Source organism: Diadema antillarum, unplaced genomic scaffold (assembly GCF_040938485.1).
Source record: "Diadema antillarum isolate AM-2024a unplaced genomic scaffold, OU_Dant_1.0 seq00000310_RagTag, whole genome shotgun sequence".
NCBI lineage: Eukaryota > Metazoa > Echinodermata > Echinoidea > Diadematoida > Diadematidae > Diadema > Diadema antillarum.
Window position 1 is genome coordinate 599,436 of NW_027271331.1, and position 20,494 is coordinate 619,929.

Below are 20,494 nucleotides of genomic sequence, written 5' to 3' on the forward strand. Positions count from 1 at the left end.
GTCACTATGATATATGCTCAAGAAGCTGTATTGATCATCTCCTCGTCTGGTCTTATCACATGAATAGCCAGCTGGGGTCTCTTTAGATCATCATTTAATGTATTTATGTGATGTCAGTAGGTATATACCACGTGAATTGTATTCACGGATTCTAATTCCATATAACCATGTATATCAACTGGCATCTAATCCGTCAAGATGACCAAACAGGCTCTATTTTAGACGTTTTCATGTGTTGCCATAACGCTCCAGTTTCCCGTGACCACGTTTGTTTCTTCTTCTTTTTTCGACAAAAAAAAAAAAAATAATAATGCAATAAGTTGAAGAAAGCAAGTCAACAATAACAATGGCGACCAGCCTTTAGGGAGCTAAAAGAGTAGCTCAATTCTCAGATGGTAAAGCGCTCGTTTTGCATGAGAGATGTACCAGGATTGATGCCCGGGTTTTCCACGATCAAGGTCTTTTCATACCTTATAGCTCGCTCTTGTTTAAACTAAAATTTCACTACAATTTTCAGATAATACATCTGATTGGATACCTACGAGGAAAATTATTTCAAAACGTCATCTAAATTCTTTTTAAGTGATCAGAGAGGATGAACAGAAGCTGCTCTTACTGTCTCCAGCATGTTGTATTGGAGGTTCCCCTATAATCTTCGGAAATGGCAAAGGAAACTATCTTGCTTCTTCTCTGCATTAATCTTCAAGACATCAAATTTACATACTGAACAATCCTTTATTTTGATGCCATCAGATACAGCGACCTTTGTTTCCTACAACACACTGTTCAGAAACCGTTACAAGCTAACATAGCCCCTGGAGCTATACTGCTCGGTGAGAAGCCAATAGTGAAATGGGATAAGACAGCAGCAGATTTCGTCCTTTCAACTAACTCAGGTGGCACAGAGGTTGTCAAGAAACCGTGACTACTGAAGGAAATCATTCAAGAAAGCAAGTTAGCTATAAGTATTTACTTTTACATGTAAGAATCTTGAGGGGGGCTAGCTCAAATGGTAGAGCGCTCGTTTTGCATACGAGAGGTGCCGGGATCGATCCCCGGGCTCTCCAAGGTGAAAGTTTTTATTCTTTTAATTCCTTGTTGTCACTTTATACTGCTCTACTTTTGATAGTTCATCATATAACTTTCAAACTGTATAGTATCTCGCGGGACACATGAGAAGAAAATATTTTAAACTGCCTTTAATATTGTTTAAAGGTGATTGGAGGGGTTTTATAGCTGCTGTTTCTGCTGCCAGACATGCTGTCTTGGACTTTTCCTATCGTCTTCAGAAGTGGCATAGGATCGAATATACGTAGCTTCGGCCCACCTTTAATCCTCGAGGCATCGAGTGTACACCGAGTATGCATGCCTAATACACATAAACGTTTGCTTTGTTGCCATCAGATGCAGCGAATTTTGTATTACACCAAGAAATGCAACGGGTTTAGTTCGAAGATCACTATGATATATGCTCAAGAAGCTGTATTGATCATCTCCTCGTCTGGTCTTATCACATGAATAGCCAGCTTGGGGTCTCTGTAGATCATCATTTAATGTATTTATGTGATGTCAGTAGGTATATACCACGTGAATTGTATTCACGGATTCTAATTCCATATAACCATGTATATCAACTGGCATCTAATCCGTCAAGATGACCAAACAGGCTCTACTTTAGACGTTTTCATGTGTTGCCATAACGCTCCAGTTTCCCGTGACCACGTTTGTTTCTTCTTCTTTTTTCGAAAAAAAAAAATAATAATGCAATAAGTTGAAGAAAGCAAGTCAACAATAACAATGGCGACCAGCCTTTAGGGAGCTAAAAGAGTAGCTCAATTCTCAGATGGTAAAGCGCTCGTTTTGCATGAGAGATGTACCAGGATTGATGCCCGGGTTTTCCACGATCAAGGTCTTTTCATACCTTATAGCTCGCTCTTGTTTAAACTAAAATTTCACTACAATTTTCAGATAATACATCTGATTGGATACCTACGAGGAAAATTATTTCAAAATGTCATCTAAATTCTTTTTAAGTGATCAGAGAGGATGAACAGAAGCTGCTCTTACTGTCTCCAGCATGTTGTATTGGAGGTTCCCCTATAATCTTCGGAAATGGCAAAGGAAACTATCTTGCTTCCTCTCTGCATTAATCTTCAAGACATCAAATTTACATACTGAACAATCCTTTATTTTGATGCCATCAGATACAGCGACCTTTGTTTCCTACAACACACTGTTCAGAAACCGTTACAAGCTAACATAGCCCCTGGAGCTATACTGCTCGGTGAGAAGCCAATAGTGAAATGGGATAAGACAGCAGCAGATTTCGTCCTTTCAACTAACTCAGGTGGCACAGAGGTTGTCAAGAAACCGTGACTACTGAAGGAAATCATTCAAGAAAGCAAGTTAGCTATAAGTATTTACTTTTACATGTAAGAATCTTGAGGGGGGCTAGCTCAAATGGTAGAGCGCTCGTTTTGCATACGAGAGGTGCCGGGATCGATCCCCGGGCTCTCCAAGGTGAAAGTTTTTATTCTTTTAATTCCTTGTTGTCACTTTATACTGCTCTACTTTTGATAGTTCATCATATAACTTTCAAACTGTATAGTATCTCGCGGGACACATGAGAAGAAAATATTTTAAACTGCCTTTAATATTGTTTAAAGGTGATTGGAGGGGTTTTATAGCTGCTGTTTCTACTGCCATACATGCTGTCTTGGACTTTTCCTATCGTCTTCAGAAGTGGCATAGGAGCGAATATACGTAGCTTCGGCCCACCTTTAATCCTCGAGGCATCGAGTGTACACCGAGTATGCATGCCTAATACACATAAACGTTTGCTTTGTTGCCATCAGATGCAGCGAATTTTGTATTACACCAAGAAATGCAACGGGTTTAGTTCGAAGGTCACTATGATATATGCTCAAGAAGCTGTATTGATCATCTCCTCGTCTGGTCTTATCACATGAATAGCCAGCTAGGGGTCTCTGTAGATCATCATTTAATGTATTTATGTGATGTCAGTAGGTATATACCACGTGAATTGTATTCACGGATTCTAATTCCATATAACCATGTATATCAACTGGCATCTAATCCGTCAAGATGACCAAACAGGCTCTACTTTAGACGTTTTCATGTGTTGCCATAACGCTCCAGTTTCCCGTGACCACGTTTGTTTCTTCTTCTTTTTTCGACAAAAAAAAAAATAATAATGCAATAAGTTGAAGAAAGCAAGTCAACAATAACAATGGCGACCAGCCTTTAGGGGAGCTAAAAGAGTAGCTCAATTCTCAGATGGTAAAGCGCTCGTTTTGCATGAGAGATGTACCAGGATTGATGCCCGGGTTTTCCACGATCAAGGTCTTTTCATACCTTATAGCTCGCTCTTGTTTAAACTAAAATTTCACTACAATTTTCAGATAATACATCTGATTGGATACCTACGAGGAAAATTATTTCAAAATGTCATCTAAATTCTTTTTAAGTGATCAGAGAGGATGAACAGAAGCTGCTCTTACTGTCTCCAGCATGTTGTATTGGAGGTTCCCCTATAATCTTCGGAAATGGCAAAGGAAACTATCTTGCTTCCTCTCTGCATTAATCTTCAAGACATCAAATTTACATACTGAACAATCCTTTATTTTGATGCCATCAGATACAGCGACCTTTGTTTCCTACAACACACTGTTCAGAAACCGTTACAAGCTAACATAGCCCCTGGAGCTATACTGCTCGGTGAGAAGCCAATAGTGAAATGGGATAAGACAGCAGCAGATTTCGTCCTTTCAACTAACTCAGGTGGCACAGAGGTTGTCAAGAAACCGTGACTACTGAAGGAAATCATTCAAGAAAGCAAGTTAGCTATAAGTATTTACTTTTACATGTAAGAATCTTGAGGGGGGCTAGCTCAAATGGTAGAGCGCTCGTTTTGCATACGAGAGGTGCCGGGATCGATCCCCGGGCTCTCCAAGGTGAAAGTTTTTATTCTTTTAATTCCTTGTTGTCACTTTATACTGCTCTACTTTTGATAGTTCATCATATAACTTTCAAACTGTATAGTATCTCGCGGGACACATGAGAAGAAAATATTTTAAACTGCCTTTAATATTGTTTAAAGGTGATTGGAGGGGTTTTATAGCTGCTGTTTCTGCTGCCAGACATGCTGTCTTGGACTTTTCCTATCGTCTTCAGAAGTGGCATAGGATCGAATATACGTAGCTTCGGCCCACCTTTAATCCTCGAGGCATCGAGTGTACACCGAGTATGCATGCCTAATACACATAAACGTTTGCTTTGTTGCCATCAGATGCAGCGAATTTTGTATTACACCAAGAAATGCAACGGGTTTAGTTCGAAGATCACTATGATATATGCTCAAGAAGCTGTATTGATCATCTCCTCGTCTGGTCTTATCACATGAATAGCCAGCTAGGGGTCTCTGTAGATCATCATTTAATGTATTTATGTGATGTCAGTAGGTATATACCACGTGAATTGTATTCACGGATTCTAATTCCATATAACCATGTATATCAACTGGCATCTAATCCGTCAAGATGACCAAACAGGCTCTATTTTAGACGTTTTCATGTGTTGCCATAACGCTCCAGTTTCCCGTGACCACGTTTGTTTCTTCTTCTTTTTTCGACAAAAAAAAAAAAAATAATAATGCAATAAGTTGAAGAAAGCAAGTCAACAATAACAATGGCGACCAGCCTTTAGGGGAGCTAAAAGAGTAGCTCAATTCTCAGATGGTAAAGCGCTCGTTTTGCATGAGAGATGTACCAGGATTGATGCCCGGGTTTTCCACGATCAAGGTCTTTTCATACCTTATAGCTCGCTCTTGTTCAAACTAAAATTTCACTACAATTTTCAGATAATACATTTGATTGGAGTCCTACGAGGAAAATTATTTCAAAATGTCATCTAAATTTTTTTTAAGTGATCAGAGAGGATGAACAGAAGCTGCTCTTACTGTCTCCAGCATGTTGTATTGGAGGTTCCCCTATAATCTTCGGAAATGGCAAAGGAAACTATCTTGCTTCCTCTCTGCATTAATCTTCAAGACATCAAATTTACATACTGAACAATCCTTTATTTTGATGCCATCAGATACAGCGACCTTTGTTTCCTACAACACACTGTTCAGAAACCGTTACAAGCTAACATAGCCCCTGGAGCTATACTGCTCGGTGAGAAGCCAATAGTGAAATGGGATAAGACAGCAGCAGATTTCGTCCTTTCAACTAACTCAGGTGGCACAGAGGTTGTCAAGAAACCGTGACTACTGAAGGAAATCATTCAAGAAAGCAAGTTAGCTATAAGTATTTACTTTTACATGTAAGAATCTTGAGGGGGGCTAGCTCAAATGGTAGAGCGCTCGTTTTGCATACGAGAGGTGCCGGGATCGATCCCCGGGCTCTCCAAGGTGAAAGTTTTTATTCTTTTAATTCCTTGTTGTCACTTTATACTGCTCTACTTTTGATAGTTCATCATATAACTTTCAAACTGTATAGTATCTCGCGGGACACATGAGAAGAAAATATTTTAAACTGCCTTTAATATTGTTTAAAGGTGATTGGAGGGGTTTTATAGCTGCTGTTTCTGCTGCCAGACATGCTGTCTTGGACTTTTCCTATCGTCTTCAGAAGTGGCATAGGATCGAATATACGTAGCTTCGGCCCACCTTTAATCCTCGAGGCATCGAGTGTACACCGAGTATGCATGCCTAATACACATAAACGTTTGCTTTGTTGCCATCAGATGCAGCGAATTTTGTATTACACCAAGAAATGCAACGGGTTTAGTTCGAAGATCACTATGATATATGCTCAAGAAGCTGTATTGATCATCTCCTCGTCTGGTCTTATCACATGAATAGCCAGCTTGGGGTCTCTGTAGATCATCATTTAATGTATTTATGTGATGTCAGTAGGTATATACCACGTGAATTGTATTCACGGATTCTAATTCCATATAACCATGTATATCAACTGGCATCTAATCCGTCAAGATGACCAAACAGGCTCTACTTTAGACGTTTTCATGTGTTGCCATAACGCTCCAGTTTCCCGTGACCACGTTTGTTTCTTCTTCTTTTTTCGACAAAAAAAATAATAATAATGCAATAAGTTGAAGAAAGCAAGTCAACAATAACAATGGCGACCAGCCTTTAGGGGAGCTAAAAGAGTAGCTCAATTCTCAGATGGTAGAGCGCTCGTTTTGCATGAGAGATGTACCAGGATTGATGCCCGGGTTTTCCACGATCAAGGTCTTTTCATACCTTATAGCTCGCTCTTGTTTAAACTAAAATTTCACTACAATTTTCAGATAATACATCTGATTGGATACCTACGAGGAAAATTATTTCAAAATGTCATCTAAATTTTTTTTAAGTGATCAGAGAGGATGAACAGAAGCTGCTCTTACTGTCTCCAGCATGTTGTATTGGAGGTTCCCCTATAATCTTCGGAAATGGCAAAGGAAACTATCTTGCTTCCTCTCTGCATTAATCTTCAAGACATCAAATTTACATACTGAACAATCCTTTATTTTGATGCCATCAGATACAGCGACCTTTGTTTCCTACAACACACTGTTCAGAAACCGTTACAAGCTAACATAGCCCCTGGAGCTATACTGCTCGGTGAGAAGCCAATAGTGAAATGGGATAAGACAGCAGCAGATTTCGTCCTTTCAACTAACTCAGGTGGCACAGAGGTTGTCAAGAAACCGTGACTACTGAAGGAAATCATTCAAGAAAGCAAGTTAGCTATAAGTATTTACTTTTACATGTAAGAATCTTGAGGGGGGCTAGCTCAAATGGTAGAGCGCTCGTTTTGCATACGAGAGGTGCCGGGATCGATCCCCGGGCTCTCCAAGGTGAAAGTTTTTATTCTTTTAATTCCTTGTTGTCACTTTATACTGCTCTACTTTTGATAGTTCATCATATAACTTTCAAACTGTATAGTATCTCGCGGGACACATGAGAAGAAAATATTTTAAACTGCCTTTAATATTGTTTAAAGGTGATTGGAGGGGTTTTATAGCTGCTGTTTCTGCTGCCAGACATGCTGTCTTGGACTTTTCCTAGCGTCTTCAGAAGTGGCATAGGATCGAATATACGTAGCTTCGGCCCACCTTTAATCCTCGAGGCATCGAGTGTACACCGAGTATGCATGCCTAATACACATAAACGTTTGCTTTGTTGCCATCAGATGCAGCGAATTTTGTATTACACCAAGAAATGCAACGGGTTTAGTTCGAAGATCACTATGATATATGCTCAAGAAGCTGTATTGATCATCTCCTCGTCTGGTCTTATCACATGAATAGCCAGCTAGGGGTCTCTGTAGATCATCATTTAATGTATTTATGTGATGTCAGTAGGTATATACCACGTGAATTGTATTCACGGATTCTAATTCCATATAACCATGTATATCAACTGGCATCTAATCCGTCAAGATGACCAAACAGGCTCTACTTTAGACGTTTTCATGTGTTGCCATAACGCTCCAGTTTCCCGTGACCACGTTTGTTTCTTCTTCTTTTTTCGACAAAAAAAATAATAATAATGCAATAAGTTGAAGAAAGCAAGTCAACAATAACAATGGCGACCAGCCTTTAGGGGAGCTAAAAGAGTAGCTCAATTCTCAGATGGTAAAGCGCTCGTTTTGCATGAGAGATGTACCAGGATTGATGCCCGGGTTTTCCACGATCAAGGTCTTTTCATACCTTATAGCTCGCTCTTGTTCAAACTAAAATTTCACTACAATTTTCAGATAATACATTTGATTGGAGTCCTACGAGGAAAATTATTTCAAAATGTCATCTAAATTTTTTTTAAGTGATCAGAGAGGATGAACAGAAGCTGCTCTTACTGTCTCCAGCATGTTGTATTGGAGGTTCCCCTATAATCTTCGGAAATGGCAAAGGAAACTATCTTGCTTCCTCTCTGCATTAATCTTCAAGACATCAAATTTACATACTGAACAATCCTTTATTTTGATGCCATCAGATACAGCGACCTTTGTTTCCTACAACACACTGTTCAGAAACCGTTACAAGCTAACATAGCCCCTGGAGCTATACTGCTCGGTGAGAAGCCAATAGTGAAATGGGATAAGACAGCAGCAGATTTCGTCCTTTCAACTAACTCAGGTGGCACAGAGGTTGTCAAGAAACCGTGACTACTGAAGGAAATCATTCAAGAAAGCAAGTTAGCTATAAGTATTTACTTTTACATGTAAGAATCTTGAGGGGGGCTAGCTCAAATGGTAGAGCGCTCGTTTTGCATACGAGAGGTGCCGGGATCGATCCCCGGGCTCTCCAAGGTGAAAGTTTTTATTCTTTTAATTCCTTGTTGTCACTTTATACTGCTCTACTTTTGATAGTTCATCATATAACGTTCAAACTGTATAGTATCTCGCGGGACACATGAGAAGAAAATATTTTAAACTGCCTTTAATATTGTTTAAAGGTGATTGGAGTGGTTTTATAGCACTGTTTCTGCTGCCAGACATGCTGTCTTGGACTTTTCCTATCGTCTTCAGAAATGGCATAGGATCGAATATACGTAGCTTCGGCCCACCTTTAATCCTCGAGGCATCGAGTGTACACCGAGTATGCATGCCTAATACACATAAACGTTTGCTTTGTTGCCATCAGATGCAGCGAATTTTGTATTACACCAAGAAATGCAACGGGTTTAGTTCGAAGATCACTATGATATATGCTCAAGAAGCTGTATTGATCATCTCCTCGTCTGGTCTTATCACATGAATAGCCAGCTAGGGGTCTCTGTAGATCATCATTTAATGTATTTATGTGATGTCAGTAGGTATATACCACGTGAATTGTATTCACGGATTCTAATTCCATATAACCATGTATATCAACTGGCATCTAATCCGTCAAGATGACCAAACAGGCTCTATTTTAGACGTTTTCATGTGTTGCCATAACGCTCCAGTTTCCCGTGACCACGTTTGTTTCTTCTTCTTTTTCGACAAAAAAAAATAATAATGCAATAAGTTGAAGAAAGCAAGTCAACAATAACAATGGCGACCAGCCTTTAGGGGAGCTAAAAGAGTACCTCAATTCTCAGATGGTAAAGCGCTCGTTTTGCATGAGAGATGTACCATAATTGATGCCCGGGTTTTCCACGATCAAGGTCTTTTCATACCTTATAGCTCGCTCTTGTTCAAACTAAAATTTCACTACGATTTTCAGATAATACATTTGATTGGAGTCCTACGAGGAAAATTATTTCAAAATGTCATCTAAATTTTTTTTAAGTGATCAGAGAGGATGAACAGAAGCTGCTCTTACTGTCTCCAGCATGTTGTATTGGAGGTTCCCCTATAATCTTCGAAAATGGCAAAGGAAACTATCTTGCTTCCTCTCTGCATTAATCTTCAAGACATCAAATTTACATACTGAACAATCCTTTATTTTGATGCCATCAGATACAGCGACCTTTGTTTCCTACAACACACTGTTCAGAAACCGTTACAAGCTAACATAGCCCCTGGAGCTATACTGCTCGGTGAGAAGCCAATAGTGAAATGGGATAAGACAGCAGCAGATTTCGTCCTTTCAACTAACTCAGGTGGCACAGAGGTTGTCAAGAAACCGTGACTACTGAAGGAAATCATTCAAGAAAGCAAGTTAGCTATAAGTATTTACTTTTACATGTAAGAATCCTGAGGGGGGCTAGCTCAAATGGTAGAGCGCTCGTTTTGCATACGAGAGGTGCCGGGATCGATCCCCGGGCTCTCCAAGGTGAAAGTTTTTATTCTTTTAATTCCTTGTTGTCACTTTATACTGCTCTACTTTTGATAGTTCATCATATAACGTTCAAACTGTATAGTATCTCGCGGGACACATGAGAAGAAAATATTTTAAACTGCCTTTAATATTGTTTAAAGGTGATTGGAGGGGTTTTATAGCTGCTGTTTCTGCTGCTAGACATGCTGTCTTGGACTTTTCCTAGCGTCTTCAGAAGTGGCATAGGATCGAATATACGTAGTTTCGGCCCACCTTTAATCCTCGAGGCATCGAGTGTACACCGAGTATGCATGCCTAATACACATAAACGTTTGCTTTGTTGCCATCAGATGCAGCGAATTTTGTATTACACCAAGAAATGCAACGGGTTTAGTTCGAAGATCACTATGATATATGCTCAAGAAGCTGTATTGATCATCTCCTCGTCTGGTCTTATCACATGAATAGCCAGCTAGGGGTCTCTGTAGATCATCATTTAATGTATTTATGTGATGTCAGTAGGTATATACCACGTGAATTGTATTCACGGATTCTAATTCCATATAACCATGTATATCAACTGGCATCTAATCCGTCAAGATGACCAAACAGGCTCTACTTTAGACGTTTTCATGTGTTGCCATAACGCTCCAGTTTCCCGTGACCACGTTTGTTTCTTCTTCTTTTTTTCGACAAAAAAAATAATAATAATGCAATAAGTTGAAGAAAGCAAGTCAACAATAACAATGGTGACCAGCCTTTAGGGGAGCTAAAAGAGTAGCTCAATTCTCAGATGGTAGAGCGCTCGTTTTGCATGAGAGATGTACCAGGATTGATGCCCGGGTTTTCCACGATCAAGGTCTTTTCATACCTTATAGCTCGCTCTTGTTCAAACTAAAATTTCACTACAATTTTCAGATAATACATTTGATTGGAGTCCTACGAGGAAAATTATTTCAAAATGTCATCTAAATTTTTTTTTAAGTGATCAGAGAGGATGAACAGAAGCTGCTCTTACTGTCTCCAGCATGTTGTATTGGAGGTTCCCCTATAATCTTCGGAAATGGCAAAGGAAACTATCTTGCTTTTTCTCTGCATTAATCTTCAAGACATCAAATTTACATACTGAACAATCTTTTATTTTGATGCCATCAGATACAGCGACCTTTGTTTCCTACAACACACTGTTCAGAAACCGTTACAAGCTAACATAGCCCTGGAGCTATACTGCTCGGTGAGAAGCCAATAGTGAAATGGGATAAGACAGCAGCAGATTTCGTCCTTTCAACTAACTCAGGTGGCACAGAGGTTGTCAAGAAACCGTGACTACTGAAGGAAATCATTCAAGAAAGCAAGTTAGCTATAAGTATTTACTTTTACATGTAAGAATCTTGAGGGGGGTAGCTCAAATGGTAGAGCGCTCGTTTTGCATACGAGAGGTGCCGGGATCGATCCCCGGGCTCTCCAAGGTGAAAGTTTTTATTCTTTTAATTCCTTGTTGTCACTTTATACTGCTCTACTTTTGATAGTTCATCATATAACGTTCAAACTGTATAGTATCTCGCGGGACACATGAGAAGAAAATATTTTAAACTGCCTTTAATATTGTTTAAAGGTGATTGGAGTGGTTTTATAGCACTGTTTCTGCTGCCAGACATGCTGTCTTGGACTTTTCCTATCGTCTTCAGAAGTGTCATAGGATCGAATATACGTAGCTTCGGCCCACCTTTAATCCTCAAGGCATCGAGTGTACACCGAGTATGCATGCCTAATAAACACAAACGTTTGCTTTGTTGCCATCAGATGCAGCGAATTTTGTATTACACCAAGAAATGCAACGGGTTTAGTTCGAAGGTCACTATGATATATGCTCAAGAAGCTGTATTGATCATCTCCTCGTCTGGTCTTATCACATGAATAGCCAGCTTGGGGTCTCTTTAGATCATCATTTAATGTATTTATGTGATGTCAGTAGGTATATACCACGTGAATTGTATTCACGGATTCTAATTCTATATAACCATGTATATCAACTGGCATCTAATCCGTCAAGATGACCAAACAGGCTCTACTTTAGACATTTTCATGTGTTGCCATAACGCTCCAGTTTCCCGTGACCACGTTTGTTTCTTCTTCTTTTTCGACAAAAAAAAATAATAATGCAATAAGTTGAAGAAAGCAAGTCAACAATAACAATGGCGACCAGCCTTTAGGGGAGCTAAAAGAGTAGCTCAATTCTCAGATGGTAAAGCGCTCGTTTTGCATGAGAGATGTACCAGGATTGATGCCCGGGTTTTCCACGATCAAGGTCTTTTCATACCTTATAGCTCGCTCTTGTTTAAACTAAAATTTCACTACAATTTTCAGATGATACATCTGATTGGATACCTACGAGGAAAATTATTTCAAAATGTCATCTAAATTCTTTTTAAGTGATCAGAGAGGATGAACAGAAGCTGCTCTTACTGTCTCCAGCATGTTGTATTGGAGGTTCCCCTATAATCTTCGAAAATGGCAAAGGAAACTATCTTGCTTCCTCTCTGCATTAATCTTCAAGACATCAAATTTACATACTGAACAATCCTTTATTTTGATGCCATCAGATACAGCGACCTTTGTTTCCTACAACACACTGTTCAGAAACCGTTACAAGCTAACATAGCCCCTGGAGCTATACTGCTCGGTGAGAAGCCAATAGTGAAATGGGATAAGACAGCAGCAGATTTCGTCCTTTCAACTAACTCAGGTGGCACAGAGGTTGTCAAGAAACCGTGACTACTGAAGGAAATCATTCAAGAAAGCAAGTTAGCTATAAGTATTTACTTTTACATGTAAGAATCCTGAGGGGGGCTAGCTCAAATGGTAGAGCGCTCGTTTTGCATACGAGAGGTGCCGGGATCGATCCCCGGGCTCTCCAAGGTGAAAGTTTTTATTCTTTTAATTCCTTGTTGTCACTTTATACTGCTCTACTTTTGATAGTTCATCATATAACGTTCAAACTGTATAGTATCTCGCGGGACACATGAGAAGAAAATATTTTAAACTGCCTTTAATATTGTTTAAAGGTGATTGGAGTGGTTTTATAGCACTGTTTCTGCTGCCAGACATGCTGTCTTGGACTTTTCCTATCGTCTTCAGAAATGGCATAGGATCGAATATACGTAGCTTCGGCCCACCTTTAATCCTCGAGGCATCGAGTGTACACCGAGTATGCATGCCTAATACACATAAACGTTTGCTTTGTTGCCATCAGATGCAGCGAATTTTGTATTACACCAAGAAATGCAACGGGTTTAGTTCGAAGATCACTATGATATATGCTCAAGAAGCTGTATTGATCATCTCCTCGTCTGGTCTTATCACATGAATAGCCAGCTAGGGGTCTCTGTAGATCATCATTTAATGTATTTATGTGATGTCAGTAGGTATATACCACGTGAATTGTATTCACGGATTCTAATTCCATATAACCATGTATATCAACTGGCATCTAATCCGTCAAGATGACCAAACAGGCTCTATTTTAGACGTTTTCATGTGTTGCCATAACGCTCCAGTTTCCCGTGACCACGTTTGTTTCTTCTTCTTTTTCGACAAAAAAAAAAATAATAATGCAATAAGTTGAAGAAAGCAAGTCAACAATAACAATGGCGACCAGCCTTTAGGGGAGCTAAAAGAGTACCTCAATTCTCAGATGGTAAAGCGCTCATTTTGCATGAGAGATGTACCATAATTGATGCCCGGGTTTTCCACGATCAAGGTCTTTTCATACCTTATAGCTCGCTCTTGTTCAAACTAAAATTTCACTACAATTTTCAGATAATACATTTGATTGGAGTCCTACGAGGAAAATTATTTCAAAATGTCATCTAAATTTTTTTTAAGTGATCAGAGAGGATGAACAGAAGCTGCTCTTACTGTCTCCAGCATGTTGTATTGGAGGTTCCCCTATAATCTTCGAAAATGGCAAAGGAAACTATCTTGCTTCCTCTCTGCATTAATCTTCAAGACATCAAATTTACATACTGAACAATCCTTTATTTTGATGCCATCAGATACAGCGACCTTTGTTTCCTACAACACACTGTTCAGAAACCGTTACAAGCTAACATAGCCCCTGGAGCTATACTGCTCGGTGAGAAGCCAATAGTGAAATGGGATAAGACAGCAGCAGATTTCGTCCTTTCAACTAACTCAGGTGGCACAGAGGTTGTCAAGAAACCGTGACTACTGAAGGAAATCATTCAAGAAAGCAAGTTAGCTATAAGTATTTACTTTTACATGTAAGAATCCTGAGGGGGGCTAGCTCAAATGGTAGAGCGCTCGTTTTGCATACGAGAGGTGCCGGGATCGATCCCCGGGCTCTCCAAGGTGAAAGTTTTTATTCTTTTAATTCCTTGTTGTCACTTTATACTGCTCTACTTTTGATAGTTCATCATATAACGTTCAAACTGTATAGTATCTCGCGGGACACATGAGAAGAAAATATTTTAAACTGCCTTTAATATTGTTTAAAGGTGATTGGAGGGGTTTTATAGCTGCTGTTTCTGCTGCTAGACATGCTGTCTTGGACTTTTCCTAGCGTCTTCAGAAGTGGCATAGGATCGAATATACGTAGTTTCGGCCCACCTTTAATCCTCGAGGCATCGAGTGTACACCGAGTATGCATGCCTAATACACATAAACGTTTGCTTTGTTGCCATCAGATGCAGCGAATTTTGTATTACACCAAGAAATGCAACGGGTTTAGTTCGAAGATCACTATGATATATGCTCAAGAAGCTGTATTGATCATCTCCTCGTCTGGTCTTATCACATGAATAGCCAGCTAGGGGTCTCTGTAGATCATCATTTAATGTATTTATGTGATGTCAGTAGGTATATACCACGTGAATTGTATTCACGGATTCTAATTCCATATAACCATGTATATCAACTGGCATCTAATCCGTCAAGATGACCAAACAGGCTCTACTTTAGACGTTTTCATGTGTTGCCATAACGCTCCAGTTTCCCGTGACCACGTTTGTTTCTTCTTCTTTTTTTCGACAAAAAAAATAATAATAATGCAATAAGTTGAAGAAAGCAAGTCAACAATAACAATGGTGACCAGCCTTTAGGGGAGCTAAAAGAGTAGCTCAATTCTCAGATGGTAGAGCGCTCGTTTTGCATGAGAGATGTACCAGGATTGATGCCCGGGTTTTCCACGATCAAGGTCTTTTCATACCTTATAGCTCGCTCTTGTTCAAACTAAAATTTCACTACAATTTTCAGATAATACATTTGATTGGAGTCCTACGAGGAAAATTATTTCAAAATGTCATCTAAATTTTTTTTTAAGTGATCAGAGAGGATGAACAGAAGCTGCTCTTACTGTCTCCAGCATGTTGTATTGGAGGTTCCCCTATAATCTTCGGAAATGGCAAAGGAAACTATCTTGCTTTTTCTCTGCATTAATCTTCAAGACATCAAATTTACATACTGAACAATCTTTTATTTTGATGCCATCAGATACAGCGACCTTTGTTTCCTACAACACACTGTTCAGAAACCGTTACAAGCTAACATAGCCCTGGAGCTATACTGCTCGGTGAGAAGCCAATAGTGAAATGGGATAAGACAGCAGCAGATTTCGTCCTTTCAACTAACTCAGGTGGCACAGAGGTTGTCAAGAAACCGTGACTACTGAAGGAAATCATTCAAGAAAGCAAGTTAGCTATAAGTATTTACTTTTACATGTAAGAATCTTGAGGGGGGCTAGCTCAAATGGTAGAGCGCTCGTTTTGCATACGAGAGGTGCCGGGATCGATCCCCGGGCTCTCCAAGGTGAAAGTTTTTATTCTTTTAATTCCTTGTTGTCACTTTATACTGCTCTACTTTTGATAGTTCATCATATAACGTTCAAACTGTATAGTATCTCGCGGGACACATGAGAAGAAAATATTTTAAACTGCCTTTAATATTGTTTAAAGGTGATTGGAGTGGTTTTATAGCTGCTGTTTCTGCTGCCAGACATGCTGTCTTGGACTTTTCCTATCGTCTTCAGAAGTGTCATAGGATCGAATATACGTAGCTTCGGCCCACCTTTAATCCTCAAGGCATCGAGTGTACACCGAGTATGCATGCCTAATAAACACAAACGTTTGCTTTGTTGCCATCAGATGCAGCGAATTTTGTATTACACCAAGAAATGCAACGGGTTTAGTTCGAAGGTCACTATGATATATGCTCAAGAAGCTGTATTGATCATCTCCTCGTCTGGTCTTATCACATGAATAGCCAGCTTGGGGTCTCTTTAGATCATCATTTAATGTATTTATGTGATGTCAGTAGGTATATACCACGTGAATTGTATTCACGGATTCTAATTCTATATAACCATGTATATCAACTGGCATCTAATCCGTCAAGATGACCAAACAGGCTCTACTTTAGACATTTTCATGTGTTGCCATAACGCTCCAGTTTCCCGTGACCACGTTTGTTTCTTCTTCTTTTTCGACAAAAAAAAATAATAATGCAATAAGTTGAAGAAAGCAAGTCAACAATAACAATGGCGACCAGCCTTTAGGGGAGCTAAAAGAGTAGCTCAATTCTCAGATGGTAAAGCGCTCGTTTTGCATGAGAGATGTACCAGGATTGATGCCCGGGTTTTCCACGATCAAGGTCTTTTCATACCTTATAGCTCGCTCTTGTTTAAACTAAAATTTCACTACAATTTTCAGATGATACATCTGATTGGATACCTACGAGGAAAATTATTTCAAAATGTCATCTAAATTCTTTTTAAGTGATCAGAGAGGATGAACAGAAGCTGCTCTACTGACTCCAGCATGTTGTATTGGAGGTTCCCCTATAATCTTCGAAAATGGCAAAGGAAACTATCTTGCTTCCTCTCTGCATTAATCTTCAAGACATCAAATTTACATACTGAACAATCCTTTATTTTGATGCCATCAGATACAGCGACCTTTGTTTCCTACAACTGTTCAGAAATCTTTACGAGCTAACATAGCCCGTAGAGCTATACCGTATATATACTACTCCATGAGAAGCCAATAGTGAAATGGGGTAAGACAGCAGCAGATTTCGTCCTTTCAACTAACTCAGGTGGAACAGAGGTTGTCAAGAAACCGTGACTACTGAAGAAAATCATTCAAGAAAGCAAGTTAGCTATAAGTATTTACTTTTACATGTAAGAATCTTGAGAGGGGCTAGCTCAAATGGTATAAGAGCGCTCGTTTTGCATACGAGAGGTACCGGGATCGATCCCCGGGCTCTCCAAGGTGAAAGTTTTTATTCTTTTAATTCCTTGTTGTCACTTTATAGTGCTCTTAATTCACCATATAACTTTAAAGCTATATTATCCTTTGGGACACATGAGACAAAGTAGTTTAAAATGCCTTTAATATTGTTTAAAGGTGATTGGAGGGGTTTACAGCTGCTGTTTCTGCTGCCAGCATGCTGCCTTGGACTTTTCCTATCGTCTTCAGAAGTGGCATAGGAGTAGGCCTATACGTAGCTTCGGCCCACCTTTAAAGGGGATGGCTAGTAACTGATCAGTGGGAACCAGTGGGAATGCTGAATGATGATTGTTCCAATCCTTGTGGGATTCATTTAAGAGTACATTATATATCTATTCTTGGGTGAAAATTATTTGCTTCAGGATGGTCTCATATTGAAGTATTGTGCAGTTTAATGTTTCCAGGTAAGCGTCCCTGGTCAGTGACGGGACATTAATCTGCACATTACTTGAATATGAGACCGTTCTGAAGCAAATAATTTTCACACAACAGTAGATATATAATGTACTCTTAAATGAATCCCACAAGGATTGGAACAATCATCCCTCAGCATTCCAACTGATTCCCACTGATCGGTTACTAGCCATCCTCTTTAAGCATCAAGGCATCGAGTATGCACCGAGTATGCATGCCTAATACACATAAACGTTTTCTTTGTTGCCATCAAATGCAGCGAATTTTGTATTACACCAAGAAATTCAACGGATTTGGTTCGAAGGTCACTATGATATATTAAGCTGTATTGATCATCTCGTCGTCTGGTCTTATCAGATGAATAGCCAGCTTAGGGTGTCTTTTTTGTATTTAGGTGATGTCAGTAGGTATATACCACGTGAATTGTATTCACGGATTCTAATTTTATATAACCAGGTATCAACCGGCATCTAATCCGTCAAGATGACCAAACAGGCTCTATCACAAAATGATCTTCTGTAGCTCGGCCTTGAGCTCAGCATGTCTTGGTGAAATCTTGGTTGATCATCTCAAGAGATTAATCTTCAAAGGCGTCTCCCAAAAGGTCCCAAGTACTTCTGAGAAAGCTCCAAGTTAGATTGGAGGGGCTCATTTCTTAAGATTTTCCCCATCTTGTTGCTTTAGACGTTTTCGTACAGTCTTCGGCAGGGAGGAGCAATACTGTTGCATCTTCCTCAACTGCAAGTCATCAAGCTTACCAGGATTAGAAAAAAAAAGAAGAAAATAATTATGTTCGCTTTGGCTATGGTCTGTTGTTTGTATTTCTCCACAAAGCAGAGACGAAGCCAAGGCAACGTTTTACACAGGTATGTTCATATCAACTGAGGCTTCATCTTCCAGGGAACCAACTCAGGTGGTAGAGCGCTCGCGAGAATTGATCGGGACTTGAGTCCAGGTTCGCCACCATCAGGGTCAATAGTGTAATGATGTCAGGTTCATATTGCTCCCGTTTGTGCGCGCATCTGTAATCTGGTCCACTCAGACGATATAAGATACCACACATAAAGTACACATGAAGTATTTTTAGAGTCATCTGACTGTCTGAGACCTGTCATCAGCAGGCCCTAACTCTCCCTAAACTGACCTGCTTTACCTATGACATCTCTGATGGACAGCAATCCAACCTTGCGTATGTACGGGCTCGGTCTTAGCAGCATATGATCAGCGAAAACAAGATGTCATATTAACCACATGAAGTAATACCATACGGTAAATATTATGCCGGTCATCTGAATGTCTCAGACGTAATTGACTTTCACCAGTAGTAACTCTCACCTGTGACATTAGCTGCGATGGATAGCAATCAGTCTTGTTGAGAAGGGCCATACTGTATTACAGCGTCTCCATTTTCTTCTCGACTTAGCCTGCACTTTCAATGTTATGCATTGTGAATGTATATATCTACAGTGTATGAACCTAATTGATATGCTTGGCGTTTGTGAGGGGGTGTGTGAAGATCTGTAAGAGAGATTCCGAATAAGAAACAAGGGAAATGGACGTGTTATACATAATTATTTCTAACATTTCTTGTCGTGTCTGTGTGACTTATTAATACGGAGCCGCTTGCCGTATACGGCCACAAACCACTAAAAACAATTCCCCCGAGAGAAAAGTTTGTTTGTTTGTTTGTTTTATTCCGTAATATTAAAAAATCAACATATTCCATGGGGCCCTGTAAGTTATGTTAATGACCCTGTCTATAGCGACCACCTGTCTATAACGGCCACCTTTCCGTCACCTTGGGTGGCCGCTTTAGCATGTTTAGACGGGTTTGATTGTTGTTGCAGCAGCAACAGACCTTCTTTTCTCTATACTCTCGATCACCTGCAGTGCCATGTTAAAAATCTTCGCTGCCTACATCATTACAAGGTGCAATGGGATACTTTTGTATTATCTGCACAACATGCTCACTCTTTTTCATGATGAATATGTTTTGTTTGTGTGTGTGTGTGTTGATGACGAAGTGATGGCATCACGGCCGTTATTTTGACACTACATTCTTGTAAGCGGATTGCACACACACAAAAAAGTGTATTATCTTGTCTCGATGTTGCGTTTTGGGCTCAGCTCTTTGTTTGACTATGACACATCATCAGGGTACCTCTCTACTGGAAGTTTTCAACTGCAGCCTGAACAGCTACACCTTTATTGCTGACAACATCTTGCCGTTGCTTATCTTGTTTGCAGTGGCACCTTCCACTCTTGTATGCTGCAATGGTCGTGAACGCTTATGAAAGCAGAGTCGAAAGAAAAGCAGATATTCATCCATTTATACGACATCAACATAATCGAGGTGCAGTTAGCTTTACTCAGGGATCCGCAACATCCACGAGGTAAAACAGTCGAGGCACATAGCATCAATAATACAACATCGGAATGTGTACACCTTAACTGAAGGTACACCTTCACTCGAACGTAAGTGACAATTCATTTAGTAGTCCTTGTACAGCACTCGATAACATATCTGTTCCTTTTTTGTACCTTTTTTTTCTGCGTTTCTCAGTTGACTCTTGACAAAGCAGTTAGGCTAAGTGATAAAAGGAGATTGCTATCCCAACTTTCATGGCACGAATGTTGACACACCCCCAGTATGAAGTACAGGGGGATAAAGCTTATAATCATAGTGTTGTATACCCTATTGCAATGGCACTTCAGTTCTTTGCGCTATCACTGTCACCTTTTGGGGAATGTTTTTGTTCCTCCCTGGTAGCGGCGGCATAATCTTTGAGTGCATCAAGAGAGGAGCATTGTTTCAGAGCAACTATCCTTCCTCGTTTCCTCATTGGCGGGCTTGGGGGCTAGGTGATCTTCAAGCTCTCTTGAGAGTGCAGGTGAATATGTCACGCCTGTTCTCCATCAAAGACTTTGTTGGCAATAACATAGTTATAATATCAACAAAAAAGACGGGAAAGTCCCTGAAATCTTACTATGCTTACCGTGAC

General features: G+C 39.8%; 11 non-coding genes across 11 annotated transcripts; all 11 read left to right on the plus strand.

The window, feature by feature from the left end:
* Positions 1–994: 994 nt before the first annotated feature.
* On the plus strand, positions 995–1,067 carry Trnaa-ugc (transfer RNA alanine (anticodon UGC)). The gene has a single exon. It is a non-coding gene; the product is annotated as a tRNA-Ala (tRNA).
* A 1,378-nt stretch (positions 1,068–2,445) lies between these two features.
* Positions 2,446–2,518, plus strand: Trnaa-ugc (transfer RNA alanine (anticodon UGC)). The gene has a single exon. It is a non-coding gene; the product is annotated as a tRNA-Ala (tRNA).
* A 1,381-nt stretch (positions 2,519–3,899) lies between these two features.
* On the plus strand, positions 3,900–3,972 carry Trnaa-ugc (transfer RNA alanine (anticodon UGC)). Its single transcript has one exon. It is a non-coding gene; the product is annotated as a tRNA-Ala (tRNA).
* Positions 3,973–5,356: 1,384 nt separating this feature from the next.
* On the plus strand, positions 5,357–5,429 carry Trnaa-ugc (transfer RNA alanine (anticodon UGC)). The gene has a single exon. It is a non-coding gene; the product is annotated as a tRNA-Ala (tRNA).
* Positions 5,430–6,810: 1,381 nt separating this feature from the next.
* Trnaa-ugc (transfer RNA alanine (anticodon UGC)) lies at positions 6,811–6,883 on the plus strand. The gene has a single exon. It is a non-coding gene; the product is annotated as a tRNA-Ala (tRNA).
* Positions 6,884–8,264: 1,381 nt separating this feature from the next.
* On the plus strand, positions 8,265–8,337 carry Trnaa-ugc (transfer RNA alanine (anticodon UGC)). The gene has a single exon. It is a non-coding gene; the product is annotated as a tRNA-Ala (tRNA).
* Positions 8,338–9,714: 1,377 nt separating this feature from the next.
* On the plus strand, positions 9,715–9,787 carry Trnaa-ugc (transfer RNA alanine (anticodon UGC)). Its single transcript has one exon. It is a non-coding gene; the product is annotated as a tRNA-Ala (tRNA).
* Positions 9,788–11,168: 1,381 nt separating this feature from the next.
* On the plus strand, positions 11,169–11,241 carry Trnaa-ugc (transfer RNA alanine (anticodon UGC)). Its single transcript has one exon. It is a non-coding gene; the product is annotated as a tRNA-Ala (tRNA).
* Positions 11,242–12,618: 1,377 nt separating this feature from the next.
* Trnaa-ugc (transfer RNA alanine (anticodon UGC)) lies at positions 12,619–12,691 on the plus strand. The gene has a single exon. It is a non-coding gene; the product is annotated as a tRNA-Ala (tRNA).
* Positions 12,692–14,070: 1,379 nt separating this feature from the next.
* Positions 14,071–14,143, plus strand: Trnaa-ugc (transfer RNA alanine (anticodon UGC)). Its single transcript has one exon. It is a non-coding gene; the product is annotated as a tRNA-Ala (tRNA).
* A 1,382-nt stretch (positions 14,144–15,525) lies between these two features.
* On the plus strand, positions 15,526–15,598 carry Trnaa-ugc (transfer RNA alanine (anticodon UGC)). Its single transcript has one exon. It is a non-coding gene; the product is annotated as a tRNA-Ala (tRNA).
* The last annotated feature ends 4,896 nt before the right edge of the window (positions 15,599–20,494 follow it).